This window comes from Hippoglossus stenolepis, chromosome 11, assembly GCF_022539355.2.
Source record: "Hippoglossus stenolepis isolate QCI-W04-F060 chromosome 11, HSTE1.2, whole genome shotgun sequence".
In the NCBI taxonomy this organism is placed as follows: domain Eukaryota; kingdom Metazoa; phylum Chordata; class Actinopteri; order Pleuronectiformes; family Pleuronectidae; genus Hippoglossus; species Hippoglossus stenolepis.
This window is the reverse complement of record NC_061493.1, coordinates 9,155,329-9,177,238: the sequence shown is the minus strand read 5'-3', so window position 1 is coordinate 9,177,238 and position 21,910 is coordinate 9,155,329.

Here is a 21,910-nt window from a genome sequence, read left to right as displayed (position 1 = left end):
GATCCTCTACTGTATCTGGATCCATCCACACAGACACAGACGTCTCTGCAGCGTCATAGCGTCTGACATTTCTCAAACACTGTCACAAAGACTTTTGATCTGTGTGACGTTGATGTTGTCCCCAAAAGTCCACTGAAATATTTCTCTTTGAGTCTTAAACAAATACAGCAAACTCTCCACGTGGCGGACACATGGTTCTGATCACGAGACATTAGACGCCAGAAATAAATCTGTGTCCCAAACACACGCTGGCTTTGTCTTCTCCTGGAGACACAGCTGGCCACGGTCATGGATTCAAAACACTACTTCTCAATATTTAGTGCTTTTGATATTCACTGTTTTCTTTGCACATATGTTGAATTTCAGTTCCGTGTTCAGAATGGGCCTCATGATCTGAACTGTTAATTACACATTGTCAAGTGTATCGAAGTATCTAGGTCAAATCCCAGCACAGAGTTGCACAACTCCAACTGTGCAAGGTTTTTAATCTGTGAGGGGTGACTGATAGGTTTAAGGTTAGTGACCTCGCACATTGATTACTCAACCTAATCCCCTGCTACACTATGTTGTATGTAGACAATACAGATCACTCCTTTGTAGATAGTGCCCTGTGTACTGCTGGTGAGCGGCCCTCCAGGACTGGGGTCGTCATCCACTCTCCCTCTGCCAGTGACCACTTCTTCACCGTGATGTAAGTATAGGCATGTCCCTGTGCAGCGTGGATGATCAGCCCTTGAGGCCGAGCAAGTGGATGACTGAGCCCAATGTTGTCTGTTCTCTCACACAGCGCTGACTTGGGACTTTCAGTCACCCCAATCAGAAGGACCACAGAAGTTATTAACCCTCTCTGCACGTTGCTCGTGTTGCACGTCCATGTTCCGAGAACTTTATAACTAATCTACCTCAACATTTGGGCACAAACTTATCAATCATCCCTCAAATATCAGGGCATCACATTATATAAACTGAGCCTGTATTTACCTCCACCAAGAAGGTTATAGATTCACCGTTTTTCATTTGTTTGTTGGTTTTCCAACATTTTCCTTGATTTCTCAGAGAATAAATCCTGGATATTGATGACAAAAATCTGGCATATTTAAGGAACTGATATCTATGAGTGTGTGTCATTTGGTGCAGCTTGATTTTAAGTGGACTGTCTGGCGTGGTCTTCACTCTCCTGAGTGCCATTCTAGTTTGTTTGTTTGTTAGAAGGATTATGCAAAAGAACTGCGCAACCAATTCCATGTAATTTTATGGAGGGGGAGATTTGACCCGAGGAAGAACACATTAAATTGTGGTTTGGCTTCAGATCAGGGGGCGGATGCAGGAATTTCTTTAACATTGTAAGATTGGTCTTTTTTCCCCCTAACATTTCCTTTATTTCTCAGAGAATAATTCATTATAATTTATCAGATTTTGATAAAAGAACTCAGGCAGGATTTGGAGACTGATAATTATGAGTGTGTGCAATTTGGTGCAGATCGAAATAGAATCTACATCTAGTGAATTTAAATGTGGTTTCATAAGGGAACTATTAGGCCGGTATGAGCTGTATGTAAAATCATAGTGCTTAATGACTGTTGTCAGTATGTAGTGGAGTAAATATTACAATGTTCGCAGTTGAAATGTCATAGACGGCCAGTATAAAGTAAAACAAACTGAAATAACTCAGTAAAAAGGATATAAATTTGTCCAGTGCTTGATTCAATACAGGTTGTTACAGTCCATCGCTGTAAAGAGACGACTGTAACTATCACCAAACTCTGCCCTCTGTGGCACTTTCTCTCTCATTTGTAGCTCGTTGTTTTGTTTTAGCCTCAGGTTTCCCTCCTGGCTGCTTCAGACAACCATGTTTCCATTAGCAACCAGCAGCAGTTTTCAGCAGACTGATGTTTGGATGGGGGTGGGAAGAGTCTGAGGCCCATTGGAGCACAAGAAACTGACTGATGACTAAACAGGGGAGACTTTAAGTAAATAAAAAACTTCTGGTGAATATTGTCTGGCAGGGAAGCATGGCTGTCCACACCGGCCAACAGAGGGAGTTACTGGGACATCAGTTCAGGGAAGTGACCATTTCAAATGGGAAACTGGTAAAAAACATAAACATGAGCTGCAGTTAGACTCAGATATGTGTTTTTATTCTGTGAAATTCATTCATAAATTAATTTGATTACCTGGCATCAGTAATGATGGAAATAAGACACTCTCCTCTGTTAAAAATACACCTGTCATTCAGAGTATTTCATTTTACACATACAGTAATATTTAGAGCAACTGTGTAACTGTGATAGACTGTAAATGGCAAACAGAGTGGCATTATATTGGTATGGTATTCTAAATGTAGATTTAGATTTTTAAGTGTAGTTTTGAGTCAAACAAACATTTTAACTTGATTGTAATTGGAATAATTTAACACGTTTAGAATTAATGAAGATAAAATTATGAAAAACATTAATCTTCATAGAATAATAATCTGAGAACGTTAAATGACAGTAGAGATTGTTTGAGATTGAAGGACTTGGTTTTGCACAGCACATGCTATGAACAAACACTATTTTATTGTATTTTATTTTATTTTTACATTTGGGGAAAAACATGTAATTCTGGAAGTTACATAGAAGAGAAGAGCAACGCCAGTTTCACTTAACTGTAAATGTATTCATTGAACTTTCCCAGTATGCAAATGTACTCACATCACATGACCAAAGGACACACACACACACACACACACACACACACACACACACACACACACACACACACACACACACACACACACACACACAAACGACAAACAACAATATTTGATCACAGTACTAAAGTTAAAGAAACTGGACAGGGTGACTACTCCATCTGGTACTGCTTCAGTAACAATCGAAAAAAAACAATTTGAAAAAAATAAACAATAAACAATTTTGTAAATGTTGGAAGAGCAATGCTACTACAAGAAATTCAGTAACGCACATCCTGCATCGGCTCTTTCCTGTTTTTATCCAGTTCATTACAAAAAGCTTGTATTATATAAATATTGTTTGAAAATGAAACAGAAATCAAGGCAAGATGTTCGTCTTGGCAGGATAATAACAGCTAAAGAAAGAGGGACTCAGGGCCATTAGATCAGATCCTGTTTAGCTTTCTACAATACTGGCTTTAGACTGTATTTAAATATACATGTACATCAGACCATGGGTAAGGGACATAGGCTGAAACTTTATGACTGTTAAAGGGATAGTTCACTGAAAAATGGAAATTCCCTCATTATCTACTCACCACTATGCTGATGGAGGGGTGGGTGAAGTGGGTGAACATGTCATTTACTCAGTGTTTTAAGCCTAAAGGTTCGCTACCGGATGTGGCGATGCTAGCGATCTTTTGTGCAGTGTGTGCGTGTTTCCGGTGTGTGCGTGCGAACGTGAACGCGGCTCCAGAGGAAGATATCAGAAGACATTTAGGGATGGTTTGAAGCCAAATTTTAAAAACACAAATTTGAATGTTGGTGCTTATGGACACTTGGATGACACCACAGGAGCAGTGTGGAGGCATTTTGCTGTTGTTTTATTACCTTTAAAGAAGTGGTCACCAGTTTAGCCCTGAAACTTCGTCCACCCCTCCATCGGCACAGTGGTGAGTAGATAGATGAGTGAATTTTCATTTTTCTGTGAACTATCCCTTTAAAGTATATTTTTCCAAAACTTGTTATTTATTCCAACACTTTTCCAAATCTCACAGGGCTCGTTTAGAGTCAGCGATCAAAGACGAAGAAACAAACATAATTAAATCATCTGCAAACAAAGATCACGTTTTTGTTTGGTCTCCTCTACTGACGTCTTTCAAGTCTGCTTTGCTCCTTACTGATGTGGCCGGGGGGCCTAATAGTTCCATCAAAAAGATGCAGGCACAAAGCAAAAATAATAAATAACAAAACATTCGATTGAAATACTGCCTGAGAAAGATGCAAAGTATGTGAAACATTGAGTGGAAAATTGTGGCTTTGAGATAAATCTAGTTTGATCGGGATGCATTAGAGAGCTCGTGACCTTGTTAAGTCTGTCTGCAGGGATCCTGCTGTGACTCGGACAGGACGACCAGCACAGAGAGCTCAGGTAAACAGCAGGATGTTCAGTCCTCACCATCGATTATGGACCCCAGAGAGCATCGGTTGCTGGAGCAAATCTTGGCCTTTACGCCACGGGTCACTAAGTGTTCATTCAGGGGTGATTCATCCTTCTATGGAAAAATCAAAGTGGTTGCTGCTGTGCTGGCAGTCTGTCACGCCGGTTTTGCAGAGCCAGTGGAGATATCACATTAAGAGCCCACACACGCGCAGCATGACACACGGGCTGTTTGGGGATGGAACTTATAAGAAGCAATAGACGCAGCAATTTGGGGACAGAAAGTCAACAACGTGTGATTCATGAAAATCTGTGAGCCTGTTGAGATGTGGTGGTGTCAGTGAGAGCTCACTCCCACACTCTAGTGTTTGGAGCAACAAGTATGAGGCCATATTATGTATGCGTGTACTTGTACAGATATCTTTGTGAGGACCACTCCTTCCTATACTTTCTGACCTACTTTCAATGGGCTGCTGTAGGGTTAAGACTTGCTCTTAGTGTCAGAGTAAGTTAGTGTTCAGGTTAGAATCAGGGTTAGGCCTTTAATTGTGATGGATAAGGTATGGGTAGGGGGCGAGATAAGGCATTTTGTCCATGGGTGTCCCCACTAGGAAGAAGTGCAAGGTTGTGTGTGTGTGTGTTTGTGAGGAGAGTTGTGTAACTGCTAATGAATGCATAGATCTGGTAGTGTAGATACATCTTTTAAAGTCTACATTTATGACTGAAAAGTCTAACTGGAGCTGGAAATACAGAGAAGTCAACAGTTACGACTCAGGCAGGCCTCTTACTTGGCTATCGGTCTACATGTGGTTTTCTGTGGCACATCTACAAGCGTGAGGGGATTTGTCCATATCCACCATTATCACAACCTTTTTATTACCCTGAGCTTAAGTATGCAAGCAAGGTGGCCAGTTTTCATCACTTTTCTCATATGTTTTGGATTGTTCGAAGAGCTGTTCCCCCTGACAGCAGCCAACATGTCTCGGTCTAGTTAGGATATTTCAGCAAAAGCTTTTTTGGGGGGGGCCTCAAACAAAATGTATTAGAAAAGACACGATGCCTCAGCTCAGGGTAAAAAAAGCCACTGTGGACACGGACAAATCCTCACACTTATATACTGATTTGTCTACATATGTACAAATCTCAATACACATTTGCACATTATTGCAAATCTCCGCTTGCATTTGCAGATTCTTTTACACTTTTACAAATCTTATTACACACACATGGATGGAGATACAGTTACACAACTCTCCACACATACACACACACATTCACACACTGTTGCAACATCACTGTGATCTTAAAAATCTGTCTTGGGTAATAATAATAATAATATATACATATCTCTGCTATAACAAGGAATGTTAATTTACAATTTAGCAAGTCTCTAATATGTTGATACTGAACAGATGAGTACATAGTCACAGACAAAAGTGGGGGGGGGGGAAATGATAAAAACTACAGCAGTGAAAGTAAAAAGATTGTGAGAAGACACAGGATAAAATAATTGTTCATAATACTGTGCATTTAGTACAACACATTTCTTTCACCTATGCTGAGCTGTTAAAAGACCAGTTATGTAACTATGTATATCATATACAGCAAAATACTGTGGTTAGTGCACAGCTGTGAAATTCAAGTTCAGGGAAGTTGTCAGTCCGACACATTCAAAACATTGGATGCAGTGGGATCAGTAAAAGACTGTGTTTCTCAAATAACCCGAGGCGTTCGAGATATAATTTGTATATTCATGGATTTGTCTTCCCCTACAGAAACTGTTCATCCAGTTTCATATTATAATTCAGCAATTCATGCTGTGTTTGTCTCACTTGCTTTATCCCTTTAAGAGCTTGGGGCAGAATTGAGATAACGATCTCGCTTGTCTCAGTAATGGAGTCAATCTAAAAGGGAAATAACAATTCCTCTGTTCATATGATGGCAGCTTAATGGAGACCATCAACCACTGGAATTTATCAACTTAACCAGTATTGCAGCAATGATTTTAATGTGACCCCCCACTCCTTACATTGTTTACATTATCTCTGACAGCTCTTATGTTAAGTGTTATTTTAAGGATCATTCCACTGGTGTTTGGAAAACAGGGAAATACATTAAAAGACTCCAGGGTGTCATATAATGAACAGTGTCCAGCTCACAGACTGCTCGGGTTAGAAACCACTGCATGTCCCCAAAGCACGTTGTTCCTATCGTACTGATAATAATGAATCATGCTAATTTTCACTGAATTCTGATCTGTGAATTCTCAGGAGGTAGAGCGGGTTGTCCACTAAGCAGACGGTTGATGGTTCGAACCCCGGCTCCTCCAGCCGATGTCCAAGTGTCCTTGGGCAAGACATTGAACCCCAAATTTGCCCTGACAGCTGTGCCAGCATTGAAAGAATTGTGTGTGCTGCGTAAAGTAACGCTGTATGTGAATGGGGGAATGTGGCTGGTAGTGTGAATTGCTTTGAGTGGTCGATAAAAGTAGAAAAGCTCTTTTTATGTTCACCATACATCCATAGATATAATTAAAAGGGCTGCATAACATAGTGAAAGATGCTGTCTTCTGGATCTCACGCAATATTCTCGTGAAGTTATTCCTGTAGTAAGGACAAATTATTTAGTTTCCTCAGGTAAAAATGAGATTTTTCCATTTTTAGTGAATTTTGACTGCAGTTAAATTGTGTAGATTTGATCAGATTTCCTGACTCCCTAATTGGATATACAGCGGTGATAATTACCAGATGCAGCCAGAGTAAATGCCAGAATATTTAAAGTTATTTTTCATCCCATTGGCAAAGAAAAAAAAAACTATACGTGGTGGTGTCCATCCTCTGCAGTGTCCTGACACAGGAATGTGATCTCTCAATCCACCCGAATCTCCTGTGGCTAACTGTGAACTGTTTGTGAACTGTTTGACCTGGATGAGGATCATCAACCTTCACAGTTCTCACAGGACACAGATCAAGACCGGACCCTGAAATAAAGACCCCGATTCCCACAAACACTGAGCTACGATGAGATTGTTGTGCACATGTAGTAATGTAAAGAAATGGTTGCATTCACACCTGAAGAAAGGATAGTTTTGTGATTTCGCAACATTGCATTTACTATAGCATTACAGTAAGAAAATAAGGATCTTATTCTACTTTTTAAATCAGTATTTGCGGTTGGGATATAAAGTATAAAAAATACTGTACATTTTCAATTTCCCAGCTGCCACCTTTCATTTTGCACTTGACCACTGGATGTAGCAGTGAAGTGTGTGGCTCACAGCCTGGGGACAGAGTCTCTAGCAGACGTGTGATCTTATTAAGTTTCCTCCTTGTTTCTCGTCCATGTCACCGCACTTCGGAGCAAACTGATCCAGGCTGCGGACTTTGGCCAGTCCTGCAAATCTGTCACCCTTGGGTGTCAAATGCGGGGCCGAGACAGCGGGCCCTCCTCCCATTTGGCTGGGACCCAAACAACCTGGTGATTTGTCATCGTGCTGCCCTCCTTTCACACCTCCCAGCCGCTGCTGTGTGGAGCAGTTGTTTACCTCCAGGTCAGGTTACACTTGTGGTTGTGCCATGGCGAGTCTTGTGAAACCAAAGAGATGACCTGGAATTCTATCCTTTGACCCCTGTGTGAAAGGTACACTTGTGACGAGGTTACACTCACATGATTGGCCTATTTGTTTCTTTCTTTGTTTCTTTGTTTGTTTCTTTGTTTCTTTGTTTCTTTCTTAAATTCCACAAAACTATCATCAAAATAATTGACTTTGGGGTATTTTTGAAACCTTTTCAAGGGCAAGAGAGACAATGCAAAATCAGCTCCGTCCAAAAATAGAAAACCATCCATAACATCCAATTCAGTAGATAGCTCTGTCATAAATAACAACATACTCCGTTTAACACTCAAGGGCGAAACGGTGCTGCAAGTCACACAAGGCATCACATTACAGGTCACACTCCTTTAACTGGATTTACCACCTCAGTGTAAAAGCCGACCTTGAATGGTGGGGTTGTGAGCCATGGTTGACACAAGGCAAACATAACAAAGAGTTATTCCAGGTAAAATGAAAAAGATTGTTCCCATCACCATAAATAACCTGAGAGTGCAGAACAGGAGCAGCAGGTAAAAAACAGACAGATTAAATGTGTTGTGACCACAACAAGCAAAGTGATACTAACGGTGCCTTCCAGTGAATTCACAGAGATAGAAATAAAAACAGACTCATTGTGTCAATATGACCAGAGCAAAAAGTCACATGGTCTTCTCACTGCCAGACAGCACTGATGCAAAATTTAATATTTGGTAATCTGACAGCAATGCAATTGATTTCAAATTCAATCTGTCACAGATTTGACTGAGAGTGCAATTCATTCGTACAATAACTAAACAATAAATTGACTGGTCATGCTTCCTGAGGATTTTGTTGTTTGCGTTCTGCTCCATTGAGGCTTTCGGTGGCTGGGATCCATTTTCTAGTGCAGTGTTGTTATCTGTGGTTTCACTCTTTGCAGTTTTACCTGGAAGCTTATGAAGCTCATTTAGGTTTGCACTGAGAATCCAGATCTCGCAGACATGATTGTTGCTTTGGCTGAAATAATCTGCTACTGATGGCAATGAATTAAATACTTAAATATTGCCAAGACTACTTTGAGCAGCATAAGCAAAGGCACAGCTTATACACTTATTTGCGTCTTTGCCAAAAGTAAGATGCGAAGATCGATAACCCTTGTCATGGCTTTTCAGTCATTATGGATCTATTGTGATCAGCCGGTTAGCTCATCTTAGCATAAAGGCTAGAAACAGGGAGGAGCAGTTAGCCTGGCTCTGTCTAAAGGTACAATATCCGTCTTCCATCATCTATAAAGATCACTATTTAACATGTTGTATGTCAGGGAGCCACCTCAGCAAGATATTCCAGAAAATCCCTTCAGCAATGCTTTCCAGCTCCTCCTGGAGGATCCCAAGACCCTCTCTAAAACTATATATATATAGATATATATGTCCCTATGCAGAATTACCTTGGTTACCCATGGTTACCTGTTGTTGTTTTTGACAAATCAAAGAGGCCACATCAGCAAACTCCACTCAGTTTCTTTTGCTGTATGTTTCCTCAGAGCACGTTACGCTCTGTAAACACAATGGCATGTGGATTGTAAGTAGGAATCTGAGCAGCAAAAAAATCTAAAGCTTCAGTGAAACATGGATGATTAAGTTCATAACATCTGCTCTGTGAGTGACACTCCCCCTTTTTTTCCATGTTTCACTGCACCAACATTCTTGACACTATGAGCACATATACTTTAACTGTTGGAGAGAAAAACCCTGCAGTGAAGGGCAGGCATGCAGTTCTGCCGGATATCATATTTTCTGAGCGGCAGTTAACATTTTAACACACCCATGTGGCTGACATTTACACAGGTTACACATTAACCCAGTTTTTGGATGTGTCTACTGCAGAGCCAGCAGTCGACTGTTTGATCCCTCTGCTGTTTTTTTGAGGGCAGACGTTTACCTTTTAGAAAATATAATAAATCACTGGAGAGGCTGAAAAACACACAAATATGCTTTGGTGAGTCGATAATGCTGCATCGTATCTGTTAGCGCCTTGCTCTTCTCATAGGTGCTGACACTTAAAACATAAGAATCTAGGAATTTACACTGGAAAAAGTTTGGAAAGTGTGAATAATGTTTAAGAAAATAACTAATTTCACTATGTTACAATAACAGTGGGTCACTGCACCAGGTGGCACCAGTGAATCCTATCTGTAGCTAACGCTCAGGTTACACTGCTACTGACTACTGACAGTCCTAATGAAGCACCTTTCTACTATTAGCACACTGTTGCTTGGCTGACCCACTGGAAACATCCAGTGGCTGTCACTGGGTAGCCTGTATATTATGGAATCATGATGCTGTTGCGATGCTCAAGGTTGAGGATAGATCTGCAGCACAAACATGCACGGAATGCTTTCTTTCTGGTAAGCAGCAGGCAGCAGAACCGGACTGTGATTTCTACCAAAAAAAAGAAGAGCAGGGAAGATGTTGTCAGTGAGCATTTCAAAAGAAATGCTGATCATTACTTGGTGATTTCCTCTTCCTCTGGCGAGGCCTGCAATCACAAGGATCTTGCATATATCATTTGTGCAATACTTTATATTGTTGTTTTTAAAGGCAGCACTTTATCTTGTGTTTAACCTTTTTGAATGCTGAGACTGAGTTTTTTTTTTTAAACCAGGAGGGTGAATTCAGGACAGTGGAGTGTTTTTCTTTTTGCTGAAGGGAGGGTTACAGTGATTGAAAACACAGTTCCCTCCTTCATTTTGCTCTACAATTTGGTATCACAACTACTAACAATTCAAATATTTATAAAAAAATATATATATAACATATTTCAACTTTAAATTGCCATTTGACTTTTTAACTTGGCTGTTATTTGAACTGAAACAAATCTATCACCACCACATTAACGCTTACATTTTGCACTGAGCCCCATGTATGTAGGGCCATCACACTACATGTCTTGTATTTAAAAAATGTTATATTAGAATTCTTTGTCTTTATACAGCACCATGTCTGCCTGTCTCAAGGCTGCTAACTGTGTGCTCAATCAATCAATCAATCCATCAATCTATCTATCTATCTATCTATCTATCTATCTATCTATCTATCTATCTATCTATCTATCTATCTATCTATCTATCTATCTATCTATCTATCTATCTATCTATCTATCTATCTATCTCATCTATCTCTTCTCGTATGTAGCTATGTGAAACTCCACACATACGTATATAGATCCACACACAGAACTCTAAGTAATTCTACCTCTGCTCATCCTCGGAGCTCTGTGACCCCACTTTCCCTCCTCTGTGGAATGCAGACTTCTGGCACCTTCAGTCAGATCCTCCTGCTGCCAACTCCTTTTAGATTGTCTTCTCAGAGAGACAGTTTCTTCTTCATGCACTCACATGGAACGAGATGAAACGAGATGAAACGAGATGAAACGAGATGAAACGAGATGGCCAACTCAATGAGGTCATCGTCTTATTCGATTCATACATCCCATCTGGATTAGAAGTTTATCATCGCTGGTTATATGATATGTCCCAAAGTGAACATTTTCAGCAATTTTGACATCTGCGACTTATCCCGATATCTGTTTTACACATTAGATCAACATATTATACCTTTCTGTAATCCTTAAGAACCAGAAGAACAAATGGAGATATCATACTCACAGGAGACATGACACTACTTTTAGTGTTCTTTGTGCCAAAAAGAAAATTCTGCCTGAATCTGATAATCTGGGACAGGTCAAATTGTGTTTTTTTCTGGGAAACTATTAGGCTTAAAAAAAAAAAAACCTACTTTATGTCTGCCGACCTCAATATTACCGATTTTTAAAAAGCATTATGCGAAAGAAGTCTATCTTAAATAAAGAACTTATAAAATTAATTTAGAACATTCTATTAAAGGCGTATCATATTTTTTTAATGTGCAATTAAAATTCAATCAACGGCAAGCCAAAATAACAATAACAGATCATTAATTAGGTTATTCAACAGTCTATTGGAGCGACTCAGGGAACAAACAGTCCTTGGAGGTGAGAGATCATCACCAGTGTCTTCTCCACATGTTTGGTGAAACCAGTGGCTGCAGACCACAGGACAGACACTCTTCTGTGCTTTTTGGATCATCTCTGTCCTAGAGAGCTAACTGATTATGTGCGTGTTAAGTCACCAGACAATTAGTTTAAACAGACAGGGACAGACCGTATTTACCATTAACTGCTGTCTGACAAAATGCAGACCATATGCTACATCTCTTTACTTTATCTTTTTTAAACTTCATGACGTCTCTAAATGCACATTTCCCCCATTTACAGAACTTATATGACTGTCCGACATTATCAATCAGATTTGATCAAGTGGGACAATTAAACAATGTTTGGGGAAAAAAACTAAACACATTTCAAAAACTCTTTGTTGCTTGAACACATCACAAACATACTTTGATAACAATTATGAACATTGTCTAAATTATGATTTATATCCTTAACATTAAACTTGTCAGGATCCTATGTCATTGACCTTGCCATGCAATTCCAAGGGGGGTCTTCTGATTGACAGTTGCCCCATCCCTATCTGGGACATCACCCCCATGAAGTCATGTGATTTCAGTCACATGATATCCATGATAAACTATAGTAAAAGTCCTGTTGACTAGATATTGTTAGAAAGGGAAATAAACAGACTGAAGCTTAGGTGTCCCACGTTACCCAATGTCCCAGATTACCTTAATTCACCCTACGTCCCAAAATAAATCACCTGACTACAGCTTCACACAGATCAGGGTGTGTTCAGCAGCGCACCGGCACAACAAAAACATCTCAACAAGCACAGGGAGTACAATCGTTCCTTTGTGATGCTCAAAACGTTTTTCCGTTCTGTCAGTGAATGGAGCGTCGCCAGCGAGCTAGTTCAGGCAGCCAACTAGAGCTGCGCTGCACCAATCATGTAACATACATCATGTGACATACCTCACTCTCCACAACCATCTATAATACACACCCACCTTATCAGGTGGTCTATTTAAGCAGAGAGACATTTCCCATCATCCCCTTTGCTCGCACTGCTGCCGCAGTATTGCTACCAGTTGCTTCAGCCCCTCCACCACCCCAGCATCCACCTGTAGGCTCCAACGTGGGGGTTACAAGTATTTGCTCATCACTCCCATCATTCCTGTGTAATCATATGGGGGAGTAATTAAGTTGGAGCCAAGACGCCAAACACTAAACCTGTTCTAATGCTGCAATAAATGTTTGAACTTGAGTCGTCTGACTGAAATGATTTTAGTTTAGGTGATGTTGCAATGTTGATTGTTATGTATCAAATTATACTGTCCTACAAAACCTCACAAACTGTGGCCTCACTGGATCATGTTTAAGCTTCTGTTTGACGTGTGACACTGAAAACATCGTTTACATCTTCACATCTGTGGTTAGTGGCCTTTTTGAAGGCCTTTGTGGAAATGATATTAATAATTGCCTTTGGACATAACATTGATGACTACATTTCTGAATATCATCAAAGCTAATCAAAGCCTGTTCATACCTGTGTAAAATGCTAGTTACAGTGTTTAGCTATATTCTTAGTCAATGATATGCTACGTGTACAGAACGAATATGTAGAGAAAGAAATAACTTCACTCTAAGTGACGTGATTTGTGGTTTAGACGTCATGAACAACATGCCACTTGAAAGACCATTTGTCATGTCCACGCCTTTTAAGCTTTTCACGTGTTGTTGCCGTCAAGTCCCGCAAGTCATATGACACCGCTTTAGTCAGGGTCAGAGGTTAGTCAGTGGAGAAATGACGTGGGTGAAATGACACGTGAAAATCAAAAAGATAAGTCGCGATAACTCGTGAAATGACTTTGAAATTGGATGTTGACACTGGCATGTTATTCAAATATAACACCAGGATGAACCGAACGGCTCCTCTGCCCTCGGTGCTCAATAAAGCCAAAAGGTGTGTTTTTTTATTTCATTTCTTTTTTATTAGTCAAAATAGTGACAGAAAGAGTGACATACAAGATAGATAAGACATATAGAAATAAATATATAATGAGATTACATACAGAAAAAACAAAGCAGTTAGAATGATGTAGATGATAATGATGTAATGAGGGGTTAGAGATGAAGTCGGTGTGTGTGTGTGTGTGTGTGTGTGTGTGTGTGTGTGTGTGTGTGTGTGTGTGTGTGTGTGTGTGTGTGTGTGTGTGTGTGTGTGTGTGAGCGTGTGTGTGTGTGTGTGTGTGTGTGTGTGTGTGTGTGTGTGTGTGTGTGTGTGTGTGTTTGTGTGTACATGTCCATGTTTAGTGGTCTTGGACAAGTTATTGTAGGGCGTGTGGAGCGGAGAGAGAGGAAAAGATGTGGTGTAAACAGTTATAATGAATACATGATGTAATATCATGTTGGGGCGGCTGTGGCTGAGGGGTGTAGAGGGGTGGTCCTCCAACCAGAAAGTCCGCAGTTCGATCCCAGTGTTCCCCATCTGCATGCCGAAGTGTCCTCGGGCAAGATGCTGAACCCCCGAATTACCCCTCATAGAAAAAAAAGTGCTGCATACAGTGATGCACTGTATGAATATGTGTGTGAATGGGTGAATGGCAAACTGTAATGTAAAGCACTTTGAGTGGTCATCAAGACTAGAAAAGCTCTATATAAATACAAACCATTTACCATATCAACATTATTAATAGTAATAATAAACCAATATGACATGATATAATATTGTATTACCACTTTCTGCAGCCCCACATTAGCATTTCTCCTGCATCGTTTACAAAATAGTGAGCAACCGTGCGCAAAAAAACCAGCAGGCCGAAGTCCAACATGGTCCAGGGCCACTGTTTATGTATTTGAGTGACTGTCAGACAGCTGCTTTGTGCTGTGAGTTCACAGTTATCTCAAGAAAGAAGAGGAAGACAAAACATACAGGTTTTCTGACAAACTGGCACAACACAGAGTTGTTGAGGAAACAAAACAATGGGAACTAGAACAAAACAAAACCAATTGTAATGTAATGTAAATAATAAAAATCATTTAATTCTAAACATCTTTCTGTTTACATCAACATATCTTTTGAAATCAGAAAAGATAATATGTCCAATGTTTCAGTGGTTTGTTGAATGATGACATTTCCTTATTGCTACAGATAGCAGATAAGGACAGCGTATAGTGGTGATACAAACAAACACTGCAGGCAATGTTTTTGTTGTTCCTCCAAAGATATGTGCAGCCTTTATTACACTAAGCTGAAGAATTTCAAAATATAAGACCTTAAAATAACTAGAATGTCACTCAGTAGATTGCAAACCTCCGCCAAGGCCAAACCGTCCCCTTATGAAACCATGCACATTTAAGTTTACTAGATCCGTGCATTATTCTCTCGGGAAAGGGGGATTTGGATCCGCACCAAAACTCAGTGGGTTTTTCCCTAAACAATACCACATCTTTTCATATAGTTTTGTGGAAATCCGTTGAGTTTTTTGCTCACAAACAAACAAACAAAGGGTGGACACATTTTTTTTAATCTAATGGTTGTTTTGTTTGATCTCATACTGAGATAAATATTCAAAGTTTTATGTGATGGCTGTCCAATTTGAGCATAATCTGTTATGTAAATCACATTGTGTTAATAATACTAATAATACTATTATTGTATAATATTGCATTTGCTATCCTTGTTTCACTACTGCAGATTATTCAATTTGACAACCTCACACACACACACACACACACACACACACACACACACACACACACACACACACACACACACACACACACACACACACACACACACACACACACACACACACACACACACACACACTGTTTGCATACACTTCCTCATTGACCCCTGGGAGCTGCCTTGTGCGACAACAGTCTTCTTCACCTCCATTCCCTCATTCATTTCCTAATCTGACTCTTTTCCCCCAGCGGCTTCATTGTAAAGGTAATTTTCCAAAGCTAAACCCACTGGAGAGGGATCACATCTATGTTCCCCCACTCTCTCGCACACATACGCATACAAACACACTCACACCCACAAACACACACACCACACCTCTTGTATCTGTGCAGCCCGGCCTGCCCCCATCCTTCTCCCCGAGGCTTTGCTGTAAAACAACAGTGGAATCTGCCATGGTGACACCACGTACTCCGGTACTTTTCCACAGATAACATGTAGCAATATGTGTTTGCATCGACTCTGCACATTTATTGCCTCACATTCCATACAGACAGGGAACACCGTGCTCAGTTTTCCTGTCAATGAAAATGTTTTGTTCTTTTCCCCTGAGGAATTGGCTGCTGATCAAACCATGCGTCATGATCATTATCTCATCTGTCAAAGCGCAAACTATAAACAGTTGCTAATAAATAGAATAAAATATAAATAAATGATAACAAACAGGGAAAGAAAAAAAACAGCATGACCTTTCAGGCCGGTGACAAACCTTCAACTGTATGTAATAATATATTTTCAATGAATTCCAACGTAGAGGTGTGTGTTGTCTTGACCGGCCGTCAGAAAGTGACACATTGCCTTCCACATGATTTACTGCACAGTGCAGTACTCAGTGTTGACCTTTCCTCTGCATGTACAATCCATTTAGCCACTTACAACTGAGGATGCATTCTTTGGTTCAGCACAACAAAGCCGCCATTCATGTTTCCCCTCTGAGCGTTTTATTCAAGGTTGGTCCACGAGGATGACAGTGGCTGTCCTCAGATGACCTGAGATTAACGAGATGATCCAAACACTGTGATTTATATTTCAGTTGGAGATAAAAACTTGTTTTTGACTTTGGAAAAACAATCAGGAGCTCAGTGCACAGTGGGGATGCTGAATCTAAATGATTGTTTTTAATGTTGGTGTGTTGTTAATTTCACTGAATGTGAAATGAGGAATGAGGAATCATAACTCTCCAGCTGTCAGTCTTTTTTAAATGCATGGCTGCTGTTATCTTGTGCTCAGCTGAAGCAGGATGGAACAGCAATGCTCTGAATTCCTTCCAGCTCAAATTCTTTGTGCACCTGTAAAAACAACGAAAGCTCTGACCTCAACAAAAAAATAAGATGAGATGGTTCCTTTATGCAATTACAAAAACGCAACACAAAGTAGGAATACAAAATGTACCTCTCAAGCGCTGAGAGGAAACTCGATGGGCTTAACGTTCTCCCGCCAGGTTGTGGAAACAGGAGCTGAGGTTCCTGTTTGATGAGGAATAAGTTAAATGTAATTTTCCTTTATTCTAATGTGAAACTTTTATAAAATCTTCAGCCCTAATACACAACAGCAGGACCATAGTCAGCAAACATTATGGTTTGTTTCCTAATGTTTTCATTTTAAAACAATAATCTGTAGTGTTGCCTCAGGTGAAATATGTGACTGCCCTTAATTCATACCGACTGGTGACGTAACTGAAAATGTTCCCTTTTTTCTACCGAAACGTCAGCAGGATTCATGCTCTTCCCTGTCTTACATTGTGTATCAGGAAATGCCTGGTACAGTTTCCTATAAATACCAAGTCAATGTGTTCAAGTAACTTATTAAAAGAAAAAAAAGAAGATATCACATATAGGACAGAGAAAAACAAATCCTCAAAATTAAGAAAGCATTATTACGTTTTATTCTATTCGCTGTATATTGTAATTCATGTTAATGTTATAGAATTCATTTTAATGTCAAAATGTCTTGCCGCTTTGATTGTTGCTTTTATTATTGTTTCTATTTCAATTACACTTTTACATATATATTGACTGGAGAGAGAAGCCTTTCTCTTTCTTTCAACCTTTCGCACTATGGACTATGGGATTGATTTCATTTTTGCTTAAAAACAGACTCAAGCATTTTTTTATTAAAAAAACATACATTTTCTTTTGTTGATCGACTTATCAATAAATTGATTCATACTCTTGCACAGGTGTTGTTTTTAGGTTAGTGACGATATAAATATATAACCTGCTTCTTTCATTGAGGAAGAGTCACACCACCACCACCTGCGTCAGGTTTTTCACACCCACAGTAAAATACCTTCCGTTCTCCACTTATCTGCACAGTCCAACACAGTATTTGCAGTTTGGCCCCACAATGTACTGGATGCACCGGGGTCACCAGAGGTTCAGCGACTATTACGCAAAGAATGCATAACACCTGCAGTTTGAATATATATATGCGTCTAAGTGAGTTCCATGCATGCTTCATCAAAGCAGTTGAAAGGTCACTATGTTCAGCTCACATTGACTTTGCACATTCATAGTTTCCATGGTTTGTGGGTTAACTTATCAACATCTGCTAGAAGTGACACTGAGTCAGGGTTTTTTGTTTTACTTTTATGCATTTCTACTTTTAACAAACTTTATATCATATTTTTCCTTTCTATGGTAGCTTTGTGGAAAAAATAGCAGTGTCAGTATGTTGCAATCACAGAGATCTTGAAAAGTATTTTTCTCCTGTGCACACTCCTCTCCAAATTCAAGTGCATGCTCCTAGTTCAACGGAAATTAATGCTTCCCTCTTTTCTGCCTCGGGCCGTGCGTCTGTGAAGACTGGGCTAGTTTCAGAGTCCTATTTTACTGATGTGACCTTTGATCCCTGTCAGGCAACCATGTGCCTGGGTCATGTTTTGGGACAGGCACGTTGATATCCGTCTGCGTCTAGGCCCCAGGTCAGAAGAGTTCATGAGAGGGGGGTGGGGGGAGCGCTTGTTAACACACAGCTCCAGACTCTTCAGCTGGCTGAGCAGGAGAGAGGAAGAACGGCAGCAAATAAGTTCCAGGGTCGGCAAGATTCCATAATGAGTTGTTTTCATGACACGCATTCTTCAGAGGGGCCTTGCAGAAAATGAGAACGGACGTCTGTTTGTTCTACGGGAAACATAATCAGAGACAAATAACAAAGTTTGGGTATATTTTGGGATTTTTTAAAGGCTCAGGGCCAGTCAACTGAGTTCCCTATCTAAATCGCGACAGTCAACGTTAGTACTGGTGCCAGTGGTTAGCACTGTCGCCTTACAGCAAGAAGGGTCCTGGTTCAAATCTGACTGGGGGGTCTTTCTGAGAGGAGTTTGCATGTTCTCCCTGTGGCTGTGTGGGTTTTCTCTGGGTACTCCAGCTTCTACCCACAATCCAATGACATATTATTATTTTCAACAAGACTGCTTGATATACAATATGTCCACTCACATACCACTACTGACAATATCTCCTCAATTCATTTACTATTCAATGTTACAAGCTGTTTATTCTTGTCAATGTTGTGAATACGGTTATTTTGCTGATATTCTCCATTACACATGGGATCTATTGCACTTCTGTCCGTCCTGGGAGAGGGATCCCTCCCACGTGGCTCTCTGTGAGGTTTCTATGTCTCCCCCCCCCCCTGTTAATATGTTTTTTTGGTAGTTTTCCCTCACTCTTGTTGAGGATTAAGGACAGAGGATGTCGCACCTTGTTAAGCCTTCTGTGATAAATTGGGATTTTAAAAATGGGCTATACAAATAACATTTGATTGATTGATTGATTGATGTCGGTTAATTGGCGATTCTAAATTGACCATAGACCATTGCTCGTTTCTGTATGTCGGCCCTGTGATGGACTGGCGACCTGTCTGGGGTGTACACCGCCTCTTGCCCAATGTCAGCTGGGATTTGCTCCAGCTGCCCCCTGAGACTCTCAAAGCCTTCGCGGGATATAGATAATGAATGGATGTATAATGTGTTCTGTGGCTCTGGAGGAACTGTCGCTCAGTCGTAAGTCTACAATACAAACTGGAGGTGATGAGAAGGATGTGGACATTTACCTGTGAGGGAGGCTCTAATGAAGGACGCCATCAAGCTGCATTATGGGAAATGTAGGACTTTATTTTTCAAACTCGAACCACATAGGGACTAAAAGTTTTAAAAAAGTCACGATTTATTTGAGTGGGGTCGACCTTGATTTGTGAGCAACATCAATACTTATTTTTCAGCTCGATTGTTTTGTGTCCCATGAAAAAAAACACAGACTGACAGACATTTATTCTGCAAAACAACCCTAAACCACAATATTTCTGTGATAAATGTTAAAAATCAAATTATATGAATGTATCTATGACGCACAGCAGGTTGTGCATTTCACGTGTGCTCCGGCTTATCTGCTCCTGCGCCGCAGCAAGACCTGATGTGAAGTTGGAGATGCTGCACTGATATAAGACAGGAAAAGGCTGACTAATCAAATATCTGCATCCTCTTGCCTGTGAAGAAACGACTGCGCCAGTAGAGCAGATGTTTGTTTTCTGCCGCCGACCGAACAAGTGTTGTCTCTTCTCGTCAAGACCAGCACTGCTTCTTTCAAAAGGATGTGAAGATGAACAACCCACAGAAACTTGGGCCACTAAAGATAACCGCAGGGGAAAAACAGCGAGGGTGAAAGCTGAAATAGATGTGTTGTCATAGCCACCTGAACAGCTGTAATTAGACCAGTTGAGCTGCACTGCACTTTTTTTTGTATGAGGAGAGATTCAGTGTGAGACTTTTTCTTCTCTGCAAAGTATATGTCAGGTAGTTGTTTTGTGTGGGAGGGAGGAAGGCTGATAAATTAAGCCTCAATGCAATAGCTGTTTTTACTCTTAATGCTCTTAATGCTGCTAAGTATGACCTGTTATTCAGTGGCACATCGAGGAGTTTTCTAAATCAGGTGCCATAAAAAGGGGCCAGGATTTACACAGCGGTGCCAATTATCATTTGATACAATTTGAAAATTGTTTCTTGTTGAAGAACATTGTGTACTTCACAAAGATTAGACAATCTTAGCAAAGTCAAATGTATTAGTAGTATTGTTTGTAAGTGACTACTTTATTCAAATAAGAAATAAAAAAGACCACCGACAGGATATGGACATTTCAGGGGCCATTCAGATTTCAGCCCCTGGAATCATATAGCGATATACAATATTGTATATTTTGGAGACTGGTTTATTAATGGATAAAATCGAAGGTGTTTGCAGTGCTCATTGAAGCACGTTGATATGCACAATATAAATCCACTGACCGTCTGACTGTCATACACATAAAAGTAGAGGAAAATGCCGCATCAAGTCCAAAGCCTGTGATCGGGTCTCAATGTCTTTCTGCCCTGATTGTTTGTATTTCTATGACAGGCGCAATCCTCAGTGGAGTCACAATGCACTCGCTCTAATTCTCCATTACTGCAGTCCGGTTCTATCTCTTCCAGGGACCAACTTGCCTGTATGTTTGTACAACGAATCCTCGCCGCAGCTCACTACAGTGAGAGTGATGGAGATGCCAGCACAGAGTAATTCTATACATTTATAAACAAATTAAAACTCTCTTAGTGTTTTTAAATTACACTTAACTGAACAGGGAGGTGAAGTGGATAAAATGATGTTCTATGTAACTTCATTAAGTCATTCAAAAAGTAATAATTGATAATAATACTGCATAATAAGTAAGCCACACTATGATCACATGCACAAAGCTGAAGGAAAACTCTTTTCACCATATTCCCAGATAATGTTTAACATACAGCCTGCATATGAACACGGTACAGAATAGACTAAGGTAGCATGTTGCATAAGGTACAAATTCCTGAGCAGTTGCCAAGGAGCTGGTGAGGAACAAACCACTTTACATGAAGAAGGACAGAAATAGTCACAGATACAGGAGGTAATAATTCGGTCCTGCATTGAGGCATTTAGCAGATGACTCACTGTTAATCACGAGCAAGTCATAAAGAGAGTGATCAGGACCATGTCATTACACACTGTCTGATCTTAATGAACTTATCATTCAATTATTGTTTTCATGCCATTCATTGCATATCCAGACGCTTTTGAATAGGGGGTTGTCCAAAAAGATCTTGTTGGTTGTTGGTGGAAGGGAAGTTTGTTTTGTGATTTGTTGACTCAAACACAGGGTTGTTACTCAGAGTTTTTAACAAGATTCATGCACAGCTGGGACGGTGAGACAGGAAGTGGTGGGAACATATATGAGTGCAAGTAAGCCTTTATGGGGGTTGAGGACACACACGCACACACGAGCACACAAACACACACACACACACACATGCACACAGACACACAACATTGCACTCCTGAGGACATTCATTGGCATAATGCCTTCCTGAGCCCCTTACCCTAACCATCACAACTAAATGCCTAACCCTAACCCTATCACTAAAAACAAGACTCAACCCTCAAACAGCCCATTGAAAGTGGCCAGTCATCACTC